Source organism: Procambarus clarkii, chromosome 39 (genome assembly GCF_040958095.1).
Source record: "Procambarus clarkii isolate CNS0578487 chromosome 39, FALCON_Pclarkii_2.0, whole genome shotgun sequence".
Classification (NCBI taxonomy): domain Eukaryota; kingdom Metazoa; phylum Arthropoda; class Malacostraca; order Decapoda; family Cambaridae; genus Procambarus; species Procambarus clarkii.
Genome location: NC_091188.1, coordinates 30,669,491 through 30,681,245, shown reverse-complemented (window position 1 = coordinate 30,681,245; position 11,755 = coordinate 30,669,491). Strand labels below are relative to the sequence as shown.

The following is an 11,755-nucleotide window of genomic DNA, read 5'->3' as shown; positions in this document are numbered from 1 at the left end:
CTTGGATGTACTAATAACAAAAACAGGAACCTCTTTAAGCACCAACGTATATACCAAGCCCACCAACATAGGATTATGCCTGAACGGTAGAAGTGAGTGCCCCCAAAGATACAAAGCCAGTGTTCTCAATGCTTATATTCGTCGGGCGCTTACCCACTGCTCTGAATGGAGCAACGTGAGTAGAGAGTTTGAAAGAGTAACTCAGGTATTGGTGAACAACGGATATAGCAACGCGGAAATAGACGCTGCTATAAGAAGACACTTGGACCGTTGGTATAATTCAGAACCTAGAACAGAAACCACAACACCCCCAATAAAATTATATTACAAATCAACCATGCACAGTGAACATATAAAAGAGGAAAGAATAATGAAAGAAATAATCCGTAAAGGAGTAAAAAGCACTACTCCTAACCAAAACATAAACCTGATAATATTCTACAAAACCAAGAAGACTTCCGAACTCCTTATCAAAAACAGCCCGAAGCCGACGGAGAACCCTCTACAGCAGTCAAGCGTTGTATACATGTACACTTGCCCCCACGAAGGATGTAACCTTCAATGTAAGTACATAGGTATGACGTCGACCAAGCTGACGAGGCGTTTGACATGCCATCTTCAATCTGGTGCCCCTAGGAATCACATGAGACAAGCCCATGACATTACTCTAACAAGAGAAATGTTGAACAAGAATACTTGCATAATAGACAAAACCCAAGATTCAAGAAGATTACAAATTCTTGAGGCAATTCACATAAGAATAGAGCGACCTACCATGAACACCCAAATCACGGAACTATTTACTCTACCCACCATGAGAGTAAGGACAAGACAAGAACATATCGATGCCAACACAGAAGACAATGTCCAACATAACAGGCCAATTACACTGGATTAATCTTTGTGTTTAGATAGGAGATGCCTCGTATGGGCCAATAAGCCTTCTGCAGCCCCTATGTTTATCCCTCATGTATCCCATGTTTTCACCTTCATTGTATTATCACCTGACCTAATGCGGGTATAAAATCAACTAGTATTGTAAGATCTGTTCACTTGAGAATGAACCATGGAGGTTCGAAACGTCGTGCAAATTATACAAATAAGTGTAATACACTCTATAGTAAATCACTTCTTTTCTTCACCTTAAAAGTACGAAAATGAGTTTTGGAGAACTCCTATTTCAATTAAGCCCTGATGCTAAGAAAATAGTTAGAGGGATAGAAGCCCTAAACCAGAAAATAATAAATACAGAATATGCGGTCATATTCAATGAAACATGTTTGAAAGAAAACCTGCTGCCAGTATACACCAATATATATATATATATATATATATATATATATATATATATTATATATATATATTATATATATATATATATATATATATATAATATATATATATATATATATATATATACATATGTCGTACCTAGTAGCCAGAATGCACTTCTCGGCCTACTATGCAAGGCCCGATTTGCCTAATAGGCCAAGTTTTCCTGAATTAATATATTTTCTCTAATTTTTTTCTTATGAAATGATAAAGCTACCCATTTCATTATGTAAGAGGTCATTTTTTTTATTGGAGTTAAAGTTAACGTAGATATATGACTGAACCTAACCAGCCCTACCTAACGTAACCTAACCTATCTTTATAGGTTAGGTTAGGTTAGGTAGCCAAAAAAGTTAGGTTAGGTTAGGTAGGTTAGGTAGTCGAAAAACAATTAATTCATGAAAACTTGGCTTATTAGGCAAATTGGGCCTTGCATAGTAGGCTGAGAAGTGCGATCTGGCTACTAGGTACGACATTATATATATATATTATATATATATATATATATATATATATATATATATATATATATATATATATATAATATATATATATATATATATATATATATACACACACACACACACACACACAATCACACAATTACATGAGCAGTTAATATTGAACCCAAGACAAAAGACTAAGATTCAACAACCTTCAGGAGTCAAGATACGGACACATTCCAAACACTATACAACAACATACGTCAGACCAATGCTAGAGTATGCAGTACCAAAATGGCATCTCCAACACAAAGGACACAAAGCAAAAATTAAGAAGCTACTGTGTTCACTACTTTCGGTACTTTGACGGAGTAGAGCTTCAGGATTATACTAAACTGAACCTAATGACATTGAAAGAAAGTAGAAATAGAGAAAGTAGAAATATAGTCCCTTAATGGATGCATAGGTTGTGAAGTGACGCAGATTGACGAGTAGTTGTCACCAATCATTTAACTACCGACAGTTGGTAAGGCGAATCCAAGGAGCTGAAGCTCGTTTTCGCGAGTTTTTTTAAGATTAGAACCATCACAGGTAAATCCAAACCCAGACACATGTGTGCTCTGCTAGAGTGAAGAAAATTCCAACATTTAGAATGAACAAGACAGGAAAACCCTGAGGAGCAGAGGTACAAGTGGAGCTGATGAGTGTAATGGTCAGTAACCAAACTCGCCTCCCAGGGACCCTGGTTCGAGGCGCGAGCAACAGCTGAGCCTTTTCTTGGCATACTCTAACGTAATTAGTAGTTTTTTTTATTATTCTTGTCGTGTTTTTTTATGTATTTGTTGATGTTAATTCTACTGGTATTTCGGTTGTATGTTGCTATTGTGTATGTTGATAATATTGTGTTATTATTGGTGTGTGTTCCTGCTTTATTAATGGGGGATGTTATTGTTGCTGTTTGTGAACCCATCAACTTTATTTCTGTTGCTGTTGTTGTAACTGTTGTCAGTATATCTCCTCTTTATTATTTTATTACAACAATACCGTGCTCAATATTATTATCATGGCTTGTATTATTAATAACTTGTCGAGGAATAATTTTTACCAGTTGCTTCCTTGCATTCTGGTGTGACGAAGAGAGTCATTCTTATTTTTTTTGTGTGTGGTTGTCCAGCTGAAGTTCCATGGTCGTCCTGGGAGATATTCTCTCTCTGGTCTGCCAGGGAGAGAATATCTCTCCAGTTCTTCCCTCCCTTCCAGTTATTGTTTTATCTCACGACCTCAGTGGTGACTGAGGAAGTCACCACTGTGAGGAAGTCACTACAGTGTGTGTGGTGAGATTACTCTCTTGATTCAGGTGTTCACTTCATGTTCTCTCTCGTGACTTCTTCAGTAGTGGCTGTGTTGATAGGTAACCTTTTTTCTTTTTGGAGAGGTGTGGGTGTGGAGGGTTTTGAGTGCATTGTGGGGACCCAAAATGGGTTGGCCTCTGTTCTCGACATAGGCCACCCCCCCCCCCAGCGACTATTGATTGTGAATCCATGTATCATCACGTACAATATGTATTAATTTAACTTGTTGTGGTTGTTATAGCTATGGAAAGTCTCGGATCAACAGTGTATTCTTAAAAATTTAAAACACAAAAAAGAGTAGTCATACTAAAATATATAGGTACACTAATTCGATATAGTTCTGAGCTTAGGGATGATAATGGTACGACAAACTATCGTCTAGGAGTTTGAGAAACAAATAATATCATTATCTTTTTGATAGTCATGAAAACACTAGGCTGGGGACCCATTTTTCCGAACTCTCCACGAAGATAACAATCACCCGCTGGTCAAGGACTATACCCTGCAAATACAAAACGAAACTGTCCCTATTTTCCGCTTGTTACAACATGTAATAAAGTTGTTACATCTAGTTATAACGTTTTTATGACGTATTGAAACGTTTTTACAACTTGCTGTATTGGTTACATCTTGTTAGATGCTGAAACGTGTTGGAATGTTGTAACAACGTCGTAGTTTCGTTATGTGTTTATATATACTAATAATAATAATAATAAAAATAATAATAATAATAATAATCATAATAATTATATTTTATTTAGGAAAAGTACATACATAGATGCAGAGTTACAAACATTCTGATTGATTTATAGATAGAGCTAGTACATACAGTATCTAAAGTCACTAGTACGTATAGCGTTTTGGGCAACAACAATAATAGCTCACTCTATGATATAACTCAGCTCACTCTGGCGTAACTCAGCTCACTCTATGACGTAACTCTGCGAGTTAGTCAGCTGTTGTGAGTTTGCATCCTGTAAAGGGTCAGTTGTTCCACCTTAAGGGGTGCTGGAGACCTCGATGTAAGCCTTAAATAAATATATACTCACAGGCTTCCTGTCCCCAATAACGGGCATAATGAGCCCATACACCCCTATTCAAATAACCCAATAAACGGACAGATATAGTCTATACACAACTGACTAATAGAAGCCGCTACACTCGGAATTGGGTCGTTGGGGCCCATAAAATACAAAGTCTATTCAACTCGTATTATGGTAAATAATTCATGGTGATATTTTCGTCAGTTCTGCTCGAGTAAAAACTCGACTGGTCGATGTTTGGTGGAATCGGATGAGGTAATTTTGGAGAGTATATCGTGTGTGTGTGTGTGTGTGTGTGTGTGTGTGTGTGTGTGTGTGTGTGTGTGTGTGTGTGTGTGTGTGTGTGTGTGTGTGTGTGTGTGTGTGTGTGTGTGTGTGTGTGTGTGTGTGTGTGTGTGTGTGTGTGTGTGTGTGTGAGTTTGCTCACAAACTCTCACCTGGGCCACACCGTACACCCATCACCCCTCACCTGGGCCACACCGTACACCCAACACCCCTCACCTGGGCCACACCGTACACCCATCACCCCTCACCTGGGCCACACCGTACACCCATCACCCCTCACCTGGGCCACACCGTACACCCATCACCCCTCACCTGGGCCACACCGTACACCCATCACCCCTCACCTGGGCCACACCGTACACCCATCACCCCTCACCTGGGCCACACCGTACACCCAACACCCCTCACCTGGGCCACACCGTACACCCAACACCCCTCACCTGGGCCACACCGTACACCCAACACCCCTCACCTGGGCCACACCATACTGCATGGGCGCCGGGGCGTTAGTGTATGTGTGGGAGGCAGCGTTGCGGACCGCCTCAAAGAGTGGGCGTAGAGAGGAAGGAAAGTGGGCGTATCCAAGCCTCCAGCCGCCCACCGACGCCCACTTGCTGAAGCCACTGGTGAGAATGGTGCCCTCAGGGAAATGCTAAAGAGGGGATAGATTAGGTTAGTTGTTCATTTGTTATTGAGCTTTATGGTTGAAATAATTGATGTCAGTAAATACACAATATTTACTTTATAATTATAGTAATGAGGCCTGGTCAACGACCGGGCCGCGGGGACGCTAAGCCCCGGAAGCACCTCAAGGTAACCTCAAGGTATGAGTAACTCAGTAGGAGCGGTGGTGAGGATTCGAACTCTGGGTGTTACCATGCACAAGTCTTAGACAACTTAGACATTCCTACGAATTTTCTCATTGATTCATCACATTACTGTGTATTGAAGGTAGAATTCCTAGACGAGAGTGCATACGTGAAATTGAGTGAAACACAAGTGCTTCGCTGTCGACTTTTGTTCGAACCACAACGCTGTAAATGCTTCATCCACGTACTACAAATACCAATAATCGCCAACAGATCCTAAACACCTAACCAGCGCCTAAATATGCACAGTATGCTAATATATATAATAACATGAATTTTTATTTGAGAACATTCCTATTTTGAATGAACATCAACAATTGACGAATGCGTCTCTGGGGTCGACCGTTGGATGGAATGGACTCTGAGGACGGGTTGTGTGAGTGTGTAAAGCGTTTTTCATTCAAATAAAGTGTTTGGCAGCTGGATTAACGATCTTTGTTTATGAAGAAATGCTGCAATAATAATGTTAATTATAGAAGCAATGATAGAGGAAGCAGCAGCAGCGTGACCTACCTTGGCCATGGACGCGTGCTTTCTGTTAAAAGTCAGTCGAGCATAAATTTCATCACTAAGTACGATAACTCCTCGCTGGCGACACACGGCGCTGCCAGACGCAAGAAAAAGGTAAACAACTGTATTTACGTGAAAAGACGATAGAATATAACAATTATATTTTATTATCAACTTACATTTCAAACAATAATTTTGTTTAGAAAGAGCAAACAATCATAAAATGTACATATATGAGTAAGTCTTTAGGAGTTGAATCATAGACAGGGAAAATATTGAATATATTCAGCCACACACACTTAAGAAATCTACAACACTGAGACACACTTAAGAAATCTACAACACTGAGACACACTTAAGAAACCTACAACACTGAGACACACTTAAGGAACCTACAACACTGAGACACACTTAAGGAACCTACAACACTGAGACACACTTAAGGAACCTACAACACTGAGACACACTTAAGAAACCTACAACACTGAGACACACTTAAGGAACCTACAACACTGAGACACACTTAAGAAATCTACAACACTGAGACACACTTAAGAAATCTACAACACTGAGACACACTTAAGAAACCTACAACACTGAGACACACTTAAGGAACCTACAACACTGAGACACACTTAAGGAACCTACAACACTGAGACACACTTAAGGAACCTACAACACTGAGACACACTTAAGAAACCTACAACACTGAGACACACTTAAGGAACCTACAACACTGAGACACACTTAAGAAATCTACAACACTGAGACACACTTAAGGAACCTACAACACTGAGACACACTTAAGAAACCTACAACACTGAGACACACTTAAGAAATCTACAACACTGAGACACACTTAAGGAACCTACAACACTGAGACACACTTAAGGAACCTACAACACTGAGACACACTTAAGGAACCTACAACACTGAGACACACTTAAGGAACCTTCAACACTGAGACACACTTAAGAAACCTACAACACTGAGACACACTTAAGGAACCTACAACACTAAGACACACTTAAGAAATCTACAACACTGAGACACACTTAAGGAACCTACAACACTGAGACACACTTAAGGAACCTACAACACTGAGACACACTTAAGAAATCTACAACACTGAGACACACTTAAGGAACCTACAACACTGAGACACACTTAAGAAACCTACAACACTGAGACACACTTAAGGAACCTACAACACTGAGACACACTTAAGAAATCTACAACACTGAGAAACACTTAAGGAACCTACAACACTGAGACACACTTAAGGAACCTACAACACTGAGACACACTTAAGAAATCTACAACACTGAGACACACTTAAGGAACCTACAACACTGAGACACACTTAAGAAACCTACAACACTGAGACACACTTAAGGAACCTACAACACTAAGACACACTTAAGAAATCTACAACACTGAGACACACTTAAGGAACCTACAACACTGAGACACACTTAAGGAACCTACAACACTGAGACACACTTAAGGAACCTACAACACTGAGACACACTTAAGAAATCTACAACACTGAGACACACTTAAGGAACCTACAACACTGAGACACACTTAAGAAACCTACAACACTGAGACACACTTAAGGAACCCACAACACTGAGACACACTTAAGGAACCTACAACACTGAGACACACTACATAAGTTAGTGTCTTTCTTAAAGACCAAAGACAAACAAAATAGCGTACAAAGTTAAATATATTATTAATAACAAAACACACCACACACACACACACACACACACACACACACACACACACACACACACACACACACACACACACACACACACACACACACACACACACACATACACACACACACACACAGACACACACACACACACAGAAGGCCACGTCCAAGAAACATAAAAGAGAGAGATGGTTGTAAAACAGGAATAGGACAGGTTCTGTCCCCTCTACTCACCTGATAGCCTGAAGCTCCTGCTCAGAGTAGCAGGTACCGCCTGGAGAAGACCCAAGACAGTGTTAGCGAGCTACAAGGCTCCCTGATCATCACTACCATCCATCCAGCCTTTACCTCAAAGACCTCTCCAGGAACTTAATAATATACTTATATATATATTTCTTATACTTCGTATACTTCTTATACGAAGTATAAGAAACAATTTCATTATCAACATGTGTGTGTTTGTGTAAAAAACAAATACATAGAAATACTTTTGAAAACGAACATCAGAATTAAATAATGCAAATGGACGATACTGAGTATATCTGTGTATACATTGACCTCAGTCAACCAGTCTGAACGCATGTATATGTATGAACTTCGTAATATTTAGCACGCTAGTATGGAGCACTAACTAGGGTTTCCGGGGGTTGGTGAGGATCAGGAGCTTCCAGCCAGGAGCTGCCTGCTTTGCAAGCCTTCTCCAGCGTCTCCGGCGTCAGCTTCCAGCCCTGGTCCTGCTCTGTCTGGAGGACCCTGGGGACCTTCCCCGCCAGGCGGCTCTGGGAATAGAACGAGGGCCAGGAGGGCGCGGGCAGCAGGATATCTGTGAGGGGACATATGAAGCCTACTAGGACTCAGAGAACTAATATGCCGAATTGATTGAATTTATGTATATTGTATAAGAATGTATGAACATGGTAATACAGGAAAATGTAAAAGGTTTATAGATCTATACCAGGCAACTCGAATTTATCTCCACCTAACTCGTATATATATATGTCTAAACTTCTTAGAAGTTCCTGTCTATAACTTCCACTCATTTTTCTCCCCATGTTCTGGCAAGAACTATGGCTCTGTACCTCCTCTGAAGGAAGCCATGATGAGGAATATGAGCTCCTTGCTGCCAGGTCCCACCACGATGCCCTCGGCGCTTAAACTCAAGCTGTCGTACCGCTCGTGGAACTTGACCAGCTCCTCGCGAAGCTCCGGAATACCTGACGGAAATGTTAGAATATGTTAAGAAAACCCCTCAAGAAACCAATCAATATTTAATATTATACATCTGACATTCATAGTTAGCGAATATAGTAATATTTTCAGAAAAGATATTCACTCATAAGCCATTCAGATGGTTTTGAGTTCAAGAGTGGTAGTAGGTTGAGAAGATTAATATCACTGCTTTTACTTTTAACAAACAAATCACATTAAAACTAAAACAAAAATCTAAGCGCTTAATCTAAATCTAAATCTAAGCAATACAACTTTTGTCCAAAAAATGCTATATAATAGTCTAAGATTACAAGCCTTTCAAGAAAGAACAAATGCATATGTCCTCAGGTCCCACCTTGTGTGTGGGAGGTACTGGGTGATGTGGGCGCATTCCTTCAGCGCCTCCGTCAGGCACTCCGGGGCGGGAAATGGTGACTGCCCGAAGGCCAGGTGGCACACCTTCCGCCCTGTCTTGATGAGTGCCTTCACCTGCAACGGTGTGGTCTGTGATTGGTGGGTGTGGAGAAGCCTGTGATTGGTGGTTGGGTGTGTGGGGAAGGCTGCTATTGGTGGTTGGGGATGTGGAGAAGGTTTCATTCACAAAACGATTCACAAAATTCCGGATTGCGAATCGAGAACGAATCCGGCTGCACTACTGAGACCCTTGAGATGTCAGATATCTAAACAAAAATAAATGTTACAAAATATGTTACCGGAAAAAGACGCTTTAGGAAGGAAAGTTCAGCATCAGTACTGCTTTTTTCATACCTGTGATTTAGTCATATATACTAACTTGCTCGTTAAAGGCGAGGTTAGAGGCAGCAGATGAATTACCAAGGTCCTCCCTCACAAGACCCTCCAGAGGCTCGTTTTCTTTCATCATAATTTACTGAAAGAAAACAAATTATTTTTATGTAATAACTAATTAAAATACATTTTTAACATTAGGAAATAAATAAATCAATTCCAGAATTTTCAGCTGTATTATAGATAACTGTATTACAGGTAAATAAAAATATGAACATATGTTTATTGGCTCTTGAACTAAGAAATACATCTTAGAAATGAACAGTTTCCTAACCCAAAAGGTTCTCCAGTAGATAAAGGACTATCTAAGCAACTGAAAACAGTTTCATTGAGACGAGAGATTTCGTAGTCGGATTACAACGGACTGGACCCGAGTTTGATTCCCGAACAGGAAGAAACGTTTTGGGCCCGTTTCCCTATACGCCTGATACCACAGTTCACTTAGCAGTAAACAGTTACCCAGGAGTTAGGCAACTGTTGTGGATTGAACGAAGTGCAGCTAACTTGAGACACTGTTGCTAGGGGAGGAGGTCTCTGCGAGTCCTCAGGTTGCTGAGATGAACGAGATTCAGCGAGCATCCTCCAGCGACTCTTTTAGATTTAGCTACACAGAACGAAGCGTCCATGTAGCACGGGCTATGGTGAGCCCGAAAGACCACTACAGTAATTACGTACTACATATATATATATATATATATATATATATATATATATATATATATATATATAATATATATATATATATGTGTGTATCACGAAAATAAACACGTGATTAAGAATGTGACAATGTCAGACCACGGAGGAAAAATGAAACAGGAAATTTCCTTAAGTACTTTCGTATATTAAATACATCTTCAGAAGCAAAGATGAAGATGTATTTAATATACGAAAGTACTTAAGGAAATTTCCTGTTTCATTTTTCCTCCGTGGTCTGACATTGTCATATATATATATATATATATATATATATATATATATATATATATATATATATATATATATATATATATATATATATATATATATATATATATATATATATATATATATATATATATATATATATATATATATATATATATATATACACAGGTGTGGGAAGGCATCAACCAACACACACCTGTCATTAGCAGGTCTGGACGCATTTGATAAGATACCTGTCAGATAAGCGAGATTTGAAGTTCTTGCTGTGTTCAAGGGATGTGTTTAAGATGAGTTGAAGGTGGGTTTAAGAGGAGTTCAAGGGGAGTTGAAGATGTGTTCAAGGTGTGTTCAAGAAGGGGGTGTGACAAAGAAGTGTTAAATCTGTCAGTGTTGTAGGTTGTATCAGTGAACCTGGTGTGTCAGCGGCGCCTCAGTCATATCGAACACGTATAGCAATAACCTGCTTGAACATACAATGCAAAAATAATGGAAAATTACAGAAGGCTCATTGGCCTATACGAGGTAGCTCTTATTGGACCATTCAAGGCAGCTCATATTGGTCCATACGAGGCAGCTCCTATTGGTCCATACGAGGCACCTCCTATTGGTCCATACGAGGCAGCTCCTATTGGTCCATACGAGGCAGCTTCTATTGGTCCATACGAGGCACCTCCTATTGGTCCATACGAGGCAGCTCCTATTGGTCCATACGAGGCAGCTTCTATTGGTCCATACGAGGCAGCTCCTATTGGTCCATACGAGGCAGCTCCTATTGGTCCATACGAGGCAGCTTCTATTGGTCCATACGAGGCAGCTCCTATTGGTCCATACGAGGCAGCTCCTACCGGCCCATACGAGTCAGCTCCTGTTTATACCCACGCAAACTCATTCGTATATACGTCTCACCTGCGCTTGAAACCACATAATGTCTGAAGCCACTGCAGGGAAATGCGTCGAATTTCTAACGATTTACCTTCGTGGCTCTCCGTCTGTGGTCGGGGGAGTCAGGCCTGAGTGTGGCACCCTGGCACTGGTGCAGCTTGGTGACTACTGGCAACTCGCGAGGCAGTGCCACTGAGGTGGGGGGGAGGGGGAGAGGGGGGAGGGGGGAAGGAGGTTCACTAAGATGTGCATGTAATAGACTTAAACTCCACCGCCCACCGGCAGACCAGGCCCGTCCTCACGAGTTGTCACGTCACAAAATGATGTACTAAACTGCCCGAACCTAACCTAACCGAACACCCACGAATAGAAA

At 40.6% G+C, this 11,755-nt stretch overlaps 2 long non-coding RNA genes across 3 annotated transcripts; both read right to left on the bottom strand.

Moving 5' to 3' along the window:
- Positions 1–4,931: 4,931 nt before the first annotated feature.
- LOC138372522 (uncharacterized) lies at positions 4,932–8,206 on the bottom strand. Its single transcript, XR_011230889.1, has 4 exons — positions 8,193–8,206; positions 7,795–7,834; positions 5,838–5,928; positions 4,932–5,107 (listed from the first exon to the last, which is right to left on the bottom strand). It is a non-coding gene; the product is annotated as an uncharacterized lncRNA (long non-coding RNA).
- A 926-nt stretch (positions 8,207–9,132) lies between these two features.
- LOC138372523 (uncharacterized) lies at positions 9,133–11,546 on the bottom strand. 2 transcript variants are annotated; one of them, XR_011230891.1, is made up of 3 exons: positions 11,474–11,546; positions 9,563–9,658; positions 9,133–9,258 (listed from the first exon to the last, which is right to left on the bottom strand). It is a non-coding gene; the product is annotated as an uncharacterized lncRNA (long non-coding RNA). The 2 variants fall into 2 exon arrangements; XR_011230890.1 differs by having other exon boundaries at positions 11,407–11,544.
- Positions 11,547–11,755: the final 209 nt, after the last annotated feature.